The sequence below is a fragment of the Clupea harengus genome, chromosome 6 (genome assembly GCF_900700415.2).
Source record: "Clupea harengus chromosome 6, Ch_v2.0.2, whole genome shotgun sequence".
NCBI classification, from domain to species: domain Eukaryota; kingdom Metazoa; phylum Chordata; class Actinopteri; order Clupeiformes; family Clupeidae; genus Clupea; species Clupea harengus.
The window spans coordinates 11,046,278-11,063,311 of NC_045157.1; the positions used below are offsets into that span (position 1 = coordinate 11,046,278).

Genomic DNA, 17,034 nt, shown 5'->3' on the forward strand with positions numbered 1-17,034 from the left:
TATTCTGGCGTTGCCATGGCAAATAGGAGCAGCAGGCATAAAAGCAGGAAGCCACCAGCAGGTGAGTCTCTGAAAGAGGGACTTTATTCACACACACACACTTACACACACACATACACACAAAGACACACATATACTTACAGACATGTGTATAACATAATGTAGTATAATAATCAGTGTATTGAAATAATTTGTGCTGTGTTACAGAGAAGAAAGCTACTGAGCTATATAAAATACAGAACAGACCATTGCCATGAGGAGCATTGTAACTGGTTCAGTAATGTCAAAGTATCAGCAGAGTGAGAACATGTTAGACTGGTTAGCCCCTGTTAAGGACAGATGCCCATGGTCTGCAGACTATCTAGATAAGTGACGGCTGGTCAAACTTGGAGAAAAGGAAGTTAGATACTGCAACAAAGACTAACACACAAACGTTGTGAGCTCTTTTTTGTGTCCAGAAGCAGGTCTCAGTTCTGAGACGTTAGTGTCAGTATCATGACCTAAGTGAAAGTGTTCAGTTTTTGGGATAAGTAGCCCATATTCACAAACAACCGATAAGATCCATTCTTTTCTGAAATTAAATTAAATGTAATGTTTGATTGTAAAATTAAACTAGCTCCTGTCTACACAAACGTGTCATCACACAGATGCGTTTTGAAAACTGCAAAGATACTCTGTTTTTGGGCAGCATATTCCGTTATTATTTCATCTGTAGCCTTTATTTGTGGTCTGAGCCTGTTTAAGAGTTTGATAATACTTAATAAATATGTTATCATGATATTTGTGCATTCATCATGCCAGAATCCCTTCCATCATACAGGAACAAGAGTAGCTAATATTATCTTATGCTGTCAGGTATCTCATTCCCTCCTTCCCTCCCTCCCTCCCTCTCCCTCTCCCCAGCTGAGGCGTATGAGTTGGAGTATGCTGAGGTGTCTGCCTTCAGTAAGCGACGGGGCCCAACTGAGAGTCACAGGCCAGAGGAGTCGGTTGAGTACGGGGAAGTGAGAGTCCACACATCACACTGACCCACAGCAGGCAGACAGTGTGTATGCTCACAGTGACCGGTGTGAGTGTGAGTGTGAGTGTGAGTGTGAGTGTGAGTCTGAGTCTGAGTCTGAGTCTTAGTGTGAGTGTGTGCACCTGTGGAGGCATGTAGCAGAGTGTGTCTGTTCCTCATAGCAGGTTAATGTGGAGGTTAAATACCTGACCACAGCAGACACAACTAACCAAGGGTACTATAATGGTGGAATTATGCTGTTAATTAGGGTTACTATTATGATGAAATGATGTAGTTAATCAGGGGTACCACTACCATCATGATGAGTCCATCAGGACTAGGAGATCTAAACCACACAGTACAGGAGTTCATGATAATTGAGATGCCCTGCTGGTGTGATCCTGCCTCCTTCGTTCACTAAGCTGGGAACAACAGAGTGGAGATACAGAGACAATCCTTATTTCCCCCATATGTGCTCCTGAGTTCTGGCAGCAGAGACATACTCAGGTTACACAGAGCGGTAGTGGTAGTGAACGCACGAATTCCTACTCTACTGAAACTAGCAGCAGAGACACACTCAGGTTACACAGAGCAGTAGTGGTAGTGAACGCACCATTCCTACTCTACTGAAATGAGCAGCAGAGACACACTCAGATTACACAGAGCAGTAGTGGTAGTGAACGCACCATTCCTACTCTACTGAAATGAGCAGCAGAGACACACTCAGGTTACACAGAGCTGTCCATTATTTTTACAGTTATTGCCCCCCAGTGAAGTTACACAGAGCTGTGTGGTAGTGAACGCCCCATGTCCACGTCCCCAAACGCAGTGAGGTTCCACAGAGCTGTGTGGTAGTGAACGCACCACTGCTACTCTGCTGAACAGTAGTGCTGGTGGCCACGTCTCCTCATTTGGACTAGACCACTAACGGCGGTGTGGTGTAACACCCTCAGGGATTGCGTGTCTGCTGAAGAGTAGTGCTGTGTGGTGTGTTACACCCTGAGGGTCACGTGTCTGATGAAGAGTAGTGCTGTGTGGTGTGTTAGACCCTGAGTAGTGCTGTGTGTTTGAGGACTGAAGGCACGGACACAACCAGGCTTTGTTGCTTTGGGAAGAAAAGTCAACTTTTTTTATTTCTTTATTTGCATTATACTTTAGACTGATATCATTCAGAGATGACTCAATGCTAAAATGTCATTTTTTATAAATGGATTGCTATTTTGTTTGTTATATACTACATATTGGTATATTGTCTGATTGGTACTTCATTGATTATTGATTGAGGTTTCTAATGTTTAATGTGCAATAATACAATTGTATTGTATACTGTACTTTCCTGAGTTACTGCAGCTTTCAAACAGGACTTTGTTGTTTGTATTTGTTATTGTCTGTATTTATTGTTTATATATTTGAATTGTTGTTTCTGGTCTCTCTCTGCCAGACAGACACACACACACACACACACACACACACACACACATCTTTCTCTAACCATGTATAGTGTTGGTCCTGGGTGTTGTGGGTTTTTTTTTAGCTCTAGGCAAACACACATTGCGTACATGAGAGAGAGCACTTCTTCATCTTTTCATAGTTTAGTTTAAGTTCAAGGCCCTTGGCAGATGCTTTTGTCCAAAGTGACTTACATCAGGGCAAACTGGTACATACTACAGGAAGGACAGAACATGATGTTAGCCATAAGTAAGACATTAAGATGATTCTGATAGTGTGTGTGTGTGTGTGTGTGTGTTTGGATGTGATCTGTCATGTGACTTGAGCTGTCTACATTAATTATGTGACTACTTACCTGTCCATACATGTCATGTGACTACTTGTTAACATCTAAGAAACAGCCCAAAGGCAGCCATTTTGACTTGCCCTTATGAAGGTTCTTATGACTGAAACACATAAGCATGTTTTTTATGGTTACTTTGACTGAACAGCCAAGAGATATTAAAGGCTTTCTGAACGTATTACCCTCCTGAGTGCCTCAGATTTGTTCACCAATACTCAACTAGTAGGATCCCCAAACTGAAGACACCAATCCCCAACACCTTTGTACTCCCAAGCAGCACTCTATGCACACAGATTCTCGACTGACTGCCAAAACATATTTGGAAAAAATGGTATACAAGAGTGATAAATAAAGCATTTGACATAAAACAGTAGCATGTGTATGACAATCACATCAGATTATTGAAAGAAAAACATATTACAATAACAACATCAACAACAACAGCAGCAGCAACAACAACAACAACAGCAGCAACAACAACTGTTACACTTGTTGTGGTTCAGGTCAGAATTGGCTGGCCTGACATAAACGTTGATAATGCTTTATGTACTGTATCATTTGCAGCTAGTTAACAATGTTGTACCACTCGGTTTTATTCAAAATAAGGGAAATTCACAAAATATTTCAACATAAATAGAACGGATCCAAATCCACATCTCTATATATTTTTTGTATTTAACAATTAACAGCACACAATTGCAATATACATTAAAAAAAATCATGAAAATCATTTTACAGCACAATAACACTTGTTGTGTCTTCGGTCAAAAGTGACTGAATGTCTCCATGCATTTAACCTTGGGGCAGTATGATGGGGCGTTCAGTAAACCTCTGTCATGGCACAACACACTGGAGCTGCAGAGCTCTGTAAGGCACACACTCACTCTTCACACTCACCAAACACACTCACTCACCACACACATTCACTCATCTACACACTCACCACACACATACACACACACTCATTTACACACTCACCACACACACTCACTCATCTATTCACACACACTCACTCATCTACACACTCACTCATATTCACACACACACTCACTCATCTACACACACAGCAGACACACTCACTCATATACACACTCACCACACACACACACACTCATCTACACACTCACTCATCTACACACACACACTCACTCATTTACACACTCACTCATCTACACACTCACCACACATACTTTCACACACAGCAGTAACAGAAATGAAGAAGGGAAGGGCAGAATCCCGTTGGTTTAGTATCAGTCATGTGAAAGACAGAGGTGCACCGCCACAAGTCAAACTTCCTCTTTCCAAAGGAAGCACACACAACTATGAAAATTACCAAGCATTCTCTCACCCTCTCTCTCTCTCTCTCTCACACTCTCTCTCTCACACTCTCTCTCTCTTTCTCTGTACATGTTTCAGCCACTTGTCTCTTACAACCCCAGACTTACACACACACTCTTTCTCTCTCTCTCTCTAACACACACACACACACACACACAACCCTGGGCTCATTTGGACATTGCAGAAACTTTCATCAGCAAAGAGATTGTGTTCGTCAAGATGCAGGTGTTGCTTGCGGAGATAAAAGCTTTTCCTGGACTTCTGGTGCTACTGATTGCGTCAACTTATGGTAAGTGTGTGTGTGTGTGTGTGTGTGTGTGTGTGTGTGTGTGTGTGTGTGTGTGTGTGCGCGTGTAAAAATAGGGTAGACTAAGTTCTCTAGATGATTTCCCTGTTGATTTTTATTCACTTAGTCAACTCACCCGTTGACTTATAATGCAAGCGCACTGTTGCCCTCTGCTAAGGTGTGGTCACTGCTACTGTAGGCTACTGCTGTAAAGTGCCACATCCCCCGACTCTATTTGGGGCAGGGCAGAGAGGCCTGAGCGACATGACACGCACATATTCTGACATGTGTACTCACAGATATGTACAGTACAGCGAGTCGCATTATTACTACTTTACACATGTGCCTTCATAGGTAATACGATCCAAGTATCTGACCTAATGTGCCACTTATACGTACAGCCCAAAGTGATAAGAAACTACTGGTTTACTTGGTTTAAATTTACCTAGACGTGCTCACTGCTGCTCCTCGCTACTGCCATAGCACACAACGGTATCACATTAACATGGACAAACCTAGGTTAAAAAAAACAAGAGCTCAAATTGTTAAAAATAACTAAATAAATAATTCTCCTCGTTTGTTTGTCAACAGTCGGTCCTAAGCTGGTTTAGTATGCTAAAGGTTTATTGTGTACAGATAAACATTTGGTCCTAAGCTGGTTTAGTATTTTAGCTAAATGTTTATTGTGTAAATAAACAAGCTGTGGAGTTTGGATTTTGGGTGGATTTTTAACTCTCATGTTGGGTTTGCAACATGGTTACACTTGTTGTGGTTTGGGTCAGAATCGACTGGCCTGACAGTTTTATCCAATCATTTTCACACTCGTCTCATACCGTGTTCACTTCTTCAAAACTCTTCACACAGTGGGCACAGTGTGCATATCTGTGAGTACAGAATATGTGAGTGTCATGTAGCTCAGGCCTCTCTGTCCTGCCCCAAATAGAGTGGGGGGATGTGGGTGTTGTCTGGGTTTCTTTAGCTAATTGTACATTGAGTGATATTGATTTTACATGATAAAGTAGTTTAATGGTAGAGAGCATATGCTATAGTTATGGCAGCACGAGTCACTTTTGGATCAAGTATGAGGTGTTTTGGTGGTTGTAGTGCATTTTGCACCAAAGGTTAACTGATGTGCTGAGGTGTGTGTCTGTAAAGCCCACTGTGTGAAGAGTTTTGAAAAAGTGGACATAGTATTGGGACGAGTGTGTAATGTGATGCTGTTGTGTGTAATGGCTAGGGATGAGAATTGATAAGATTTTAACGATTCCGATTCCATAACGATTCTTGCTTATCGATTCAATTCCTTATCTCATCAATTCTTTTTGGGCAAGGGAAAAAAAGAGTACAAACGGGTTTATTTACATTCATTTTCTTTTATATAATATTCTCTGAATAGATGATGCCCAGCCTATACAGTATGTATGTATACATTTACATGTTTTAAATAACCAAAAACAAACCTAAGAATAGGTCAACAAACTCTCTAAGTAGGGTCCAGAGACCCATAGCCTAGGAATCCTTTTCCTTGATGGGGTGCCAGGGGGTCCCAACAAAGAAAAAAAGTATTTGTTTTGACTATAATTCCAACCATAAGTAACAGAATGTATGACTGATTTGGTAATGGGTTTCATACAATTTTTGTAATAAAACATCTAAACTCAAAAATCTGGTCAGATGGTGGAGCCTGGAAAATAATCTTATCAAATAGGGATCCCTCCCTGGTCTAATTTTTAAGGGGTCCTTGATATACCAGAGTTTGAGAACCACTGTGCTAAATAATATTTTTTAAGTGTATTCTCCTTGAACTAACAATAAAACTGACATAAACAAATAGTGAAAGCTGGTTTACACAATGAAACCAATGGCACTAACTAGTGCTGTCAAACGATTCAAATATGCGATTAATTGCATTTATGTCATAGTTAACTCAAAATTAATCGCGATTAATCGCACATTTTTATCTATTCTATATGTCCCTTCATTTATTTATTTTTTCTATCATTTAATTTTAATTTAAATGCCCTTATCAACATGGAAAAGTGGATTGGCTTGCTTTATGCAAATGTTTGATTTTATTGAAAACCAACATTGCCAAACAGGCCGGTACAAAATAAAATTATAAAAACAAGGACTCAGCCTATAGTGCAGTTAAACTATGGCTTAATATTTTATTTTTTTTCAAGTTTGCTGGAAACATTTCAGAAACAATGAACCGTAACAGTTAGGTTACCAATAAAAGGTAAGCCTACTACTTCTTTGCTTTCAGCTAGCTGCCTGTTGACATTTTCAGACAACAGTGAAGCTCGCTTCTTTTGCAATACAACTTTTAAAAGTAAACTTTCCATTCAGAAGATTTTTATCATCCATTTCGCCGTATGGCGCTCACCATTCACTCAAACCGTAACGTTAGCCTACTACACAGTTTGCGAGGCCAAAAGGAACGTCTATCTAAAAATAAATAATAATAATAACAATTAAAAAAAATCTCGCGATAAAAATATTAACGGCGTTAAAATGTGTTTGCGTTAACGCCGTTAATAACGCGTTTAACTGACAGCACTAGCACTAACACAATAGACTGTTAGAGTTTACCTTCGATATTAACAGATGAAGCGCTAACGTTAGCCGCGCTGCTGTTGCTTTGTTGAGATTCATTAACGTTTTCGTCACTCCGTAGCGCTCAAAAACGTGACATTCCTGCAAAGTTATTGCATGCAGTATGGACAAATGTTTCGGCGTAATGGTAGTTTTTCCCCCCTTTGACGAAAGAGACGTTTTGCAAGCATTGCAAGTGGCCCTGTGGTCATCTTTTTGCGTGAAATATAACCACACTTTTGAGCGCCTCTGCCTAGACGCCATGTTAGCTGCAGTCTAAAACAAAACAAAGCTGCGTGCACGTGACATACCTAAACGGCACTTACATGATACCGGAAACAACAAAAATAAATATTTTTTTAAAGTATCTATAGCGGAATCGAAAAAAAATATCTAAAAATTATTATTTTTAATTTTATTTTTAATTTTTTTGAATATCAATAGCGGAATCGAAAACGACTTTGGCTAACGATTCCAAGGAATTGGTCCACTGGGAACCGGTTCTTAACAAGAATCCCTAGTAATGGCAGTAGCGAGGAGCAGCAGTTACTGTAATAATGCTTTATGTACTGTATGATGTTGCACCATTCGATTTTATCCAAAATAAGGGAAATTCACAAAATATTTCAAAATACATAGAACTAGTCCAAATCCATATCTCTGAATTATTAGTATTTTTTTGTATTTAAACTTTTTTCCAATAATTTTTACACTTGTGTTCACACAAAATGTTCACATAGTGGGGTTACCGGACATACACCTCAGCATATCAGTTAACCTTTGGTGCAAAATGCACTACAACCAGCAAAACACTTCATACTTCACCCAAAAGTGTCTCATGCTGCCATAACTATAGCATATGCTCTCTCCTATTAAACTACTTTATCACTCAATGTACAATTAACTAAAAAACACAGGCAACTTGAAGCATTTTAAAATGCATGTTGCTGTATCCTCTATTTTGGCACAGTTTAGTGTTGCATTGCAAAAGAAAAGAAAAACGTATGACACCTCGTACATATTGTAATATAAAATAAAAAACAGTAAATATGAAATTCAGCTATATGCCTCAAGAAAGCTCAATGCTAAGTTTTCTGTGGTATACTATAGTACAAAAAAGTGTGCAGACAATTGTCTGCACAGTAAGTTTTAGACAGTAAGTGAAACAACAATACATGAGACTACTACATTTCACTAGGATCTGTTCATCCCAACACCCAATTAGATGAGACATCTGACAACTTTGCCATTTACCATTTTCACTCATAAAACTCTAGGTATTACAGTCATTCATTGTAAAGGCCTTTTTTTACACAGGTCTGGACTCCACCTGTGATGTTAGTCAGGATGCTGCATGTTATGGGGCCCTGGGAGGACCTGTGTATCTGCAGCTGATGAGGGACACCAGTGGGCATACACTGAGCTTTAAAAAGGAAAATAAAGTCATTTTTAGACTCAGACAATCCAAGACAGTGTTCCTTGATAAGTTCAACACCCCATCATTCCATCAGAGGTGGCAGTTTGTTCCTGATAACGGGACCCTGGTTATTAACCCTGCAGAGAGGAGAGATGCAGGAACATACAGAGTGGAAATCCATGAGGATTCAACAGGAAAGAGTGTGGGAGAGCACACAGTACAGCTGATCATTGAAGGTAAATCACTTCATCTTGCCTCTTATGCGTCATTAGATTTAACATCTCCTGCACTGTCATTCTGAACTCAAACAGTGGGACACAGTGAAGTTTAGTGAGGATCTCTGAGGCGTCAAAAAGGACACAGTGCAGTTGATGATTGAAAGGAAATATCTTCATCTGCTCTGAAAGGCATTAGTACATTAGATAATCTGCCTCAGCATCTGACTCACTGTAATGGCAGTAGGTAAAGAGAGAGAGCTTGAGCAGTTTTCCCCTGCATACCTAGCTTCATGTGTAAAACACAGCTAGAGATCTAGGAACTCATCAGTATGGGGCCTTTGTTACATGAAATAGTTTTGTCTAATTTTATTTACAAACTGTTCTCTTTACACCTTTCACAATACATGTTCATCTTATTGAAATCCTTTCATGAGCCACACAAATCTGTCTGTGTTTGAAGCAAAAAGTTTGTTCTGCATTCCGTGCCCTAGAAGTGAATTTGAGGGACAAAATGTATTCTGTTCATGACATGAGTGTCTTTCACATTGATTTTCTCTCACTAACCAGAGTGACATCCACATTATTCTGCACAAAATTATCAATAAATGAATTTCAGCCTTGTGCATGAAAGGGTTGTATTACTGTTATCACTCACAAAAAGCACCCAGTGTCAGGCCGGAGTCAGGGATTGATGTAGACATAGTGTAAAAAAAACTTGACTCAAGAATAAATCCAAAGCTCAGAAGATCCCGACAAAAAACAAAATATAGCTCAGGAAAAAAGCAGGGCACATAATTCCAGGGAAATCTAACACAAAACAAGTCAGGGAACAGTCCAAGGATTACAGGCAAGACCAAAAAGTAACTCCAGCATGCTATGTGACTAGTCCCTAGAACACAAAGACTCGGAGATGACCAGGTATAAATACTCAGGATAATAAGTCACTTGATAGTCTGATGAACAGGTGAGTGCAGAAAATGGCGGGAAAACAAACAAAGGCAGGAAGTAGACACTAAAGGTAAGAGGTCAGGTCTGAAGCACTTGGACAACAAAACACATGGTAACCCAAAACAGCGAGCTAAAGGAGTCCCTAACGGTCCTCTAGAGGCCAAAAAAGATCCCAAGTCGTGACACACAGCAAAGGTGAATAATTTGACATTTAACTTTAAACTAAATGATAGGGCTGAAAAAAAGATGGGTGATGTTGATGAAAGAAGAGACCTTGAAGATAGAGAGTTTGGACTTTGCCTGGACTGTGATGTGAACTCAGGGTTAACTGGTAGACACCCAAAACAAACATGGCTATGTGGATGGTAACATTCTAATCCTCACTAGAGTCCCTCCTCTCTTCCAGCTCCTATGTCTGAGGTGAATCTGTCAATCAGCTGCTCAGCCTATGGGGAGAGGAGGGTGAGTTGCTCCTCCAATGGGGACAGTCCTCAATACAGCTGGTCTGTGGATGGGAGGCCTCTGAGGCCACCTGAAGCATCTCCCAGTGGTTCAACTGAAAGGCCGGAGTCTAGTCCTGATCTTGACACTGATCTCAGTTCATCTACCCTCACACTCCCAGAGGGCATTCAGGGAAGTCTCACCTGCTCAGCCAGAAACAGCATCAGCAGCGCCAATGAAACCCAACTACTACCTTCCTGCATAAGTAAGGTCCAGACACACGACACAGAGGGTGTGTGTGTGTGTGTTGGCTTATCTTAGTTGCTTTAAATTCCAACTCATTCTTTCTTCAAAGATCACCTGCCTAGTGTATTGAGCAACAGCATACCACTTGTCACTTAAGGAGTCCTTAACGGTCCTCTAGAGGCCAAAACATTTCCCAACCCGTGACACACATTTGACATTTAACTTTAAACTAAATGATGAAGCTGAAAGAAAGATGGTGATGTTGATAGAAGAAGAGACCTTGAAAAAAGAGAGGGACGCCCCTGCTCTGATAATGAGCAGGGGCGTCCATAATTTGGTAGCTTTTTCCACCATTGAGGGGCAATGAATGAAAATAGTCTGGACTTTGTCTGGATTGTGATGTGAACTCAGGGTTAGTGGAACAGGCCGGGATAGCAACCCTGGTCTCCTAGTGGACACCCAAAACAAACATGGCTATGTGGATGGTAACATTCTAATCCTCACTAGAGTCCCTCCTCTCTTCCAGATCCTGTGTCTGTTGTGAATCTGTCAATCAGCTGCTCAGCCTATGGGGAGAGGAGGGTGAGTTGCTCATCCAATGGGGACAGTCCTCAATACAGCTGGTCTGTGGATGGGAGGCCTCTGAGTGAAATCTTAACCAATCAGAGCACAGGAAGTCAAACCAAGACCAATAAGACATCTCCAAACACACAAGAAGCATCTCCCAGTGGTTCAGCTGAAAGTCCGAAGTCTAGTCCTGATCTTAACACTGATCTCAGTTCACCAAACCTCACACTCCCAGAGGGCATTCAGGGACATCTCACCTGCTCAGCCAGAAACAGCATCAGCAGCGCCAACGAAACCCAACTGCTACCCTCCTGCATAAGTAAGGTCCAGACACACGACACAGAGGGTTTACAGTTTGTGTGTGTGTGTGAGTGTGTGTGTGTGTGTGTGTGTGTGTGTGTGTGTGTGTTGGCTTATCTTAGTTGCTTTAAATTCCAACTCATTCTTTCTTCAAAGATCACCTGCCTCGTGTATTGAGCAACAGCATACCACTTGACACTTAAGGAGTCCCTAACGGTCCTCTAGAGGCCAAAACATTTCCCAACCCGTGACACACATTTGACATTTAACTTTAAACTAAATGATGAAGCTGAAAGAAAGATGGTGATGTTGATAGAAGAAGAGACCTTGAAAAAAGAGAGGGACGCCCCTGCTCTGATAATGAGCAGGGGCGTCCATAATTTGGTAGCTTTTTCCACCATTGAGGGGCCATGAATGAAAATAGTCTGGACTTTGTCTGGATTGTGATGTGAACTCAGGGTTAGTGGAACAGGCCGGGATAGCAACCCTGGTCTCCTAGTGGACACCCAAAACAAACATGGTTATGTGGATGGTAACATTCTAATCCTCACTAGAGTCCCTCCTCTCTTCCAGATCCTGTGTCTGTTGTGAATCTGTCAATCAGCTGCTCAGCCTATGGGGAGAGGAGGGTGAGTTGCTCCTCCAATGGGGACAGTCCTCAATACAGCTGGTCTGTGGATGGGAGGCCTCTGAGTGAAATCTTAACCAATCAGAGCACAGGAAGTCAAACCAAGACCAATAAGACATCTCCAAACACACAAGAAGCATCTCCCAGTGGTTCAGCTGAAAGGCCGGAGTCTAGTCCTGATCTTGACACTGATCTCAGGTCATCTACCCTCACACTCCCAGAGGGCATTCAGGGACATCTCACCTGCTCAGCCAGAAACAGCATCAGCAGCGCCAACGAAACCCAACTGCTACCCTCCTGCATAAGTAAGGTCCAGAAACACGACACAGAGGGTTTACAGTTTGTGTGTGTGTGTGTGTGTGTGTGTGTGTGTCTGTGTCTGTGTCTGTGTGTGTGTGTGTGTGTGTGTGTGTGTGTGTGTGTGTGTGTGTGTGTGTGTGTGTGTCTGTGTGTCTGTGTGTGTGTGTAAGTTTCCTTGCCACTGTTGCCTTGTGCTTGCTCTAGGGCTTTCAGGATTTGGGCTCTTGTTAATAGTGATGTGTAAATCAACTGAACTCAATTAAACATGTGACAGTGGACAAGCTCACTGGAGTATACAAATGTATGTAGCCTCTAAATATATGCGTCTTTTGTCTGTGTGTTTGTGTGGGTGTGTACGTGTGTGTGTGTGTGTGTTCAAATATACCATCACTCATGTTGTCACTTTTCTGCAGCTGTCTGTTACATGAGTTTTTTCTGGATGTGTGTTTTCAGCCACCCCAGCACCACCTGTCTCCACACCTCCACATCACCTCAACTCTACTGTATCTGTGACAACCATGGTAACTAACACCACGGTTGGGCCACTGTCTGAATCAGTCATCAGTAAGTTATATTCATTTGTTACTGGCAGTGAGTGTGTGTGTGTGTGTGTGTGTGTGTGTGTGTGTGTGTGTGGGTTTGTGTGCACGTGTGTGCGTGTATGTATGCATGTGTGTGTGTGTGTGTGTGTGTGTGTGTGTGTTTGTGTGTGCATGTATTTGTGTGTGTGTATGTGTTTGTGTGTGTACTGTGTATATGTATATATATGTGTGTGTGTGTGTGTGTGTGTGTGTGTGTGTGTGTATGCATGTATTTGTGTGTGTGTGTGTATGTGTGTGTATGTATGTGTGTGTGTGTGTGGGGGGGGGAGCTATTCAGAATGCATGTGGTTGACTGCATGTGGTTTCTTCCTCCCTCAGTTCTTGGAGCAGTTCTGGGAGGTGTTGTGTTTCTGTGTGTGTTCATGGCAGTGTTTTGCATCTGCAAAAAGAAGAAGAAAGACATACCCACAATAGGTCAGTTCTCTCTCACACACACACACACACACACACACACACACAAACACACACACACACACACACACACACACACACACACACACACACACACACACAGACACACACACACACACACAGACATCAAACCTTTAGTCGTAGACTGGAGTGGTCAGTCGCACATTTTGCACTGTAACCTCAGTAGCACACAAATTTTTCTCTTGTCTGGAGTGGTCTAGTAGACTATTATTGGTGCCAAACCTCACACAGGCAACACTGTGGACTAAACAGATTCACTGTTGAAAAGCTATGGCATCGAAATGAAATTAAAATAGTCTGTCGATCAAAGTCAAAGACCTTTTTTCTAGTATGAAAAAATAGAAGAAGAAAGGTAATCAGACTGCCCCACCAAGCCCACATAATGAACCACCCAAAATAATGATCATAGGTCTTATTTCACCTCACACACACACTTGTGTTTACCTTTCACATGGACCGTGTCTATCTCACACACAGACTATTTTTACCCGTCATGTAGACTGTTTCTATCTCACACATAGATTATGTGTACCTGTCATATGGACTGTTTTACTGTCTGTCCCAGCTAACAGCTACGAGGTGGAGTATGCAGAAGTGTCCTTCAAGAAGAGGAGGGAGACTGAGGAGAGGAGAAAATTGGCGGAGACTGTGGACTACGGAGAGGTGACCTTCCGGAAGAAGGGGGAAACTGAAGAGAGGAGAACATTGGCGGAGACGGTGGACTACGGAGAGGTGACCTTCCGGAAGAAGGGGGAGACTGAAGAGAAGAGAACATTGGCGGAGACGGTGGACTACGGAGAGGTCAGACTACCAAAACCTACCTGCAACACACAGCAGGAGGATAGTGTGTATGCGCAGGTGCGCAGAGGACAGTGACAGGACAGTCTCTCTCTCTCTGTGTGTGTGTGTGTGTGTGTGAGAGAGAGTGTATGTGACTCTATGGGTGGGTGTGTGTGTGTGTGTGTGTGTGTGTGTGTGTGTGTGTGTGTGTGTGTGTGTGTGTATGTGCGTGTGAGACTGTATGTTACTGTGTGTGTGTGTGTGTGTGAGAGTGTATGTTTCTTTATGTGTGTGTGTGTGTGTGTGTGTGTGTGTGTGTGTGTGTGTGTGTGTGTGTGTGTTCAAACCCAAACATGTCAGCAGCTCAGAGAGAGGGAGAGAGAGAGAGAGAGAGAAAGAGAGAGAGTTTGTGTTGCATATATATAGTGGACTTAAATATCTGTAATTGTCCATACAAAGCAAATTGTAAATGATAAAATGCTGTTTTGATTTATAGTGTATTTAATGGTTTCATATTCCTCTTTTCTGCGTTGTGATTGCTAATATTTAAAACATTACAGTAATGTAAAGACCCCTCTGGCTCTGTGCTTGCTGAGAATATTGCATGTCAGTCTTTTAGTCCAATTACTGTAAGTGATGTGTAAGTAGCGTTATTTTATTAATGAATAAGTGCAAATAAACATTTAAAAAATGTGTTTGTGTTCAGTGGTTTTATTTGCGTGTTTGGGAAATTTGTGTGTGTGTGAGTTGGTATTTTTCACACTTTTTTAGACAGAGAATCCAAGTGTGTGTTTAGCATCAGCATGTCTCACAGCTGTGCGTGTCCTATTGTGGAGTTCTGACACGTCCACCAACACACCAGCCTTGTGGAATGTGGAAAAGATGCTTTAGTTAGCCTGTGTGTATGTACACTGTGTAAAACTGTGTGAGGGACCCCCAGGTAGGTTGACCCCTGTGTGACGGACTCCATAGATGGGTGAAGCACTTGTGTGTGGGGTGCTCACGTTGGGAGAAGTACAGTTGGTGGATGTGCGAGGAATGCCTGTGTGCGTGAAGTGCAAGGGTGCCCTTCCCGAAGGGGCAGTGTGACGATGTGATCGTCACTACAGATGATTATGTGCTCTGACTGGCATGCTATCGAACCTGGCTCTTTGGCGTCGCTGTCAGAGTGCATGTTTGGCACCCTGTAGACCCCGGTTCGAGTCCGGGTGGGGTGACTACGCTCTCCCTTCGCTACATGATCGTTATTGTCTATAAAGGAAGGCATTGCAACGGGGAAATCGTTCATCGCGTCCATTCGCGCCCCACCTGTTACATTCGCGCCCCACACTTTGAGAAACACTGTCCTAGCCTAACCCTGGCCAGAACAGTCAGATTCAGATCCCTCCATCTTAAACTCAGTTGGCTCTATCTTCACCTTCAGAGTTACACAGAGATGACTCAACCATGACCAGTGTCTCCACAGTGTCCAGTTACCACAGGCAAGCCCCAAACCCCACTATGCTTCGCCAAGAGGGACTGCATCGGACCGACCACAGCTGAGGTCCCACTCGGCCAAACCCAGTCTCCCACCAAGTTGTTACTTCAAACCATGTCAACCATGGCAACCCCCGGCACCACCTCTAGTAGTTAGACTACTATGGTGTAAAGGAAAAGACAAAAAACATTCATTCCCATTCCCCTAACTACAGAATCTCTACCAGTGTAGGACAAAACAGAGAGAGAGAAATGGAAAGAACGACTTTATTATGAAAGACTGATCCGCACGTCTCTGCGCCCCACCAGTGGGGCGTGTCCCACACTGAGAAACACTGACATAGAGGAAGCTGAAGCTGTTCTTGGGAAACTATTTCACACAAGTCAGCCAAAAAGATGTGAACTTCTCGCAAAGGACCGATATCTGCAAAACCATGGGAGGTTTCACAGATCGTGGCATGGAAATGCAAAAATAGATGCTGATGGAGATAATTTCCAAACACTGTTAATGACTTAAGAATATAATAATCAAGTGCCTTGTATTATTAATTACCTTATATGAATCATGTACTTATGTAAGCAGGAACATGGCTTTTCTGTGTTTCTGCGTGTGTGTAACTTAGAATATTAGGTGCCACTTAGTCTGTACATGTACAAGAGCATGTTTAGACCAGAAGTGATAAGAAGGTTCGAACTGTGCTTCTTCCGACCTTGCAAAACTTCCATCCTTGCCTCGGATATCAGAAATCCACCACGTGGTTATCTCGCTGAATGCTAAACTTCTGTCTATATAAACCTTGTGCGATGTGTTTATCAGGGCTTCACTTTCATAATTGTTTTGTGAGTGAGCCCAATTGCAATTGTTGTTTGTCTAATAAATATACTTATATGCAGCTCCGGAGTCCTGAGGTAACTAGGGTGAATTTTCACCTAACATATTTGGGGGCTCGTGACCGGGATTCCAACAACCTCATCGACTCTCCACGCTGGGCTAATCATCAGGACCTGAATCGTACGGAGGCTTACGAGACTCCGTTTTTCTTAAGACCTCAACCTTGAATTGGAAGGAGGCCAGGGCCTGCCAGCATGGAGAGCCGAGAGTGAAGGAATTGAATTGGACTATAGGGGGTTGGACTCCGAGCTGTTTGTGAGTATATTGTTTAGTTGTTGAAAATGAACGCCACTATATGGATCTTGTTTGTTTTTGTTTGTATATACTTGTCTTCAAGTGGGGTTGAGACTAACTTTTTGCATGTTTGCTGCGGGGTGTAAAGGGGAACAACGGTTCGATAGGACTTTTTCTTGCATGCCTCGTGTGTTGAACGAATTGCTAAAGTTAGAGAGACTCCTGTTTTGTAGTTTTCATGTTCTTGGAGCGCTAAAAGTGCTGAATGCTATAATCCTCCTCACCTTCTTGTGCCCTGATAAGGGAAAAGAGACAGAAGGGTAGCGTTCATTTTGGAAACGACTAAAGGTTATAAGTAAATAGAAGCCTGTTGCCAAGGAAGGTTAGCGCGCGCGATCGGTAATAGTACTGTTCACCTTCTTGTCCCCTGATAAGGGAAAGAGACGGAAGGGTATCGTTTGTTAAGGGAACGATAAAGGTGTACACAGCGCTGAATCACCTGAAGGAAGGTGTCATCTGAAGTTGAAAACTCTCTAGGCCTA

General features: G+C 42.3%; 1 long non-coding RNA gene across 1 annotated transcript; it reads left to right on the plus strand.

Moving 5' to 3' along the window:
• The first annotated feature begins 12,535 nt into the window (after positions 1-12,535).
• LOC122132960 lies at positions 12,536-13,069 on the plus strand. Its single transcript, XR_006152457.1, has 2 exons — positions 12,536-12,640; positions 12,997-13,069. It is a non-coding gene; the product is annotated as an uncharacterized LOC122132960 (long non-coding RNA).
• Positions 13,070-17,034: the final 3,965 nt, after the last annotated feature.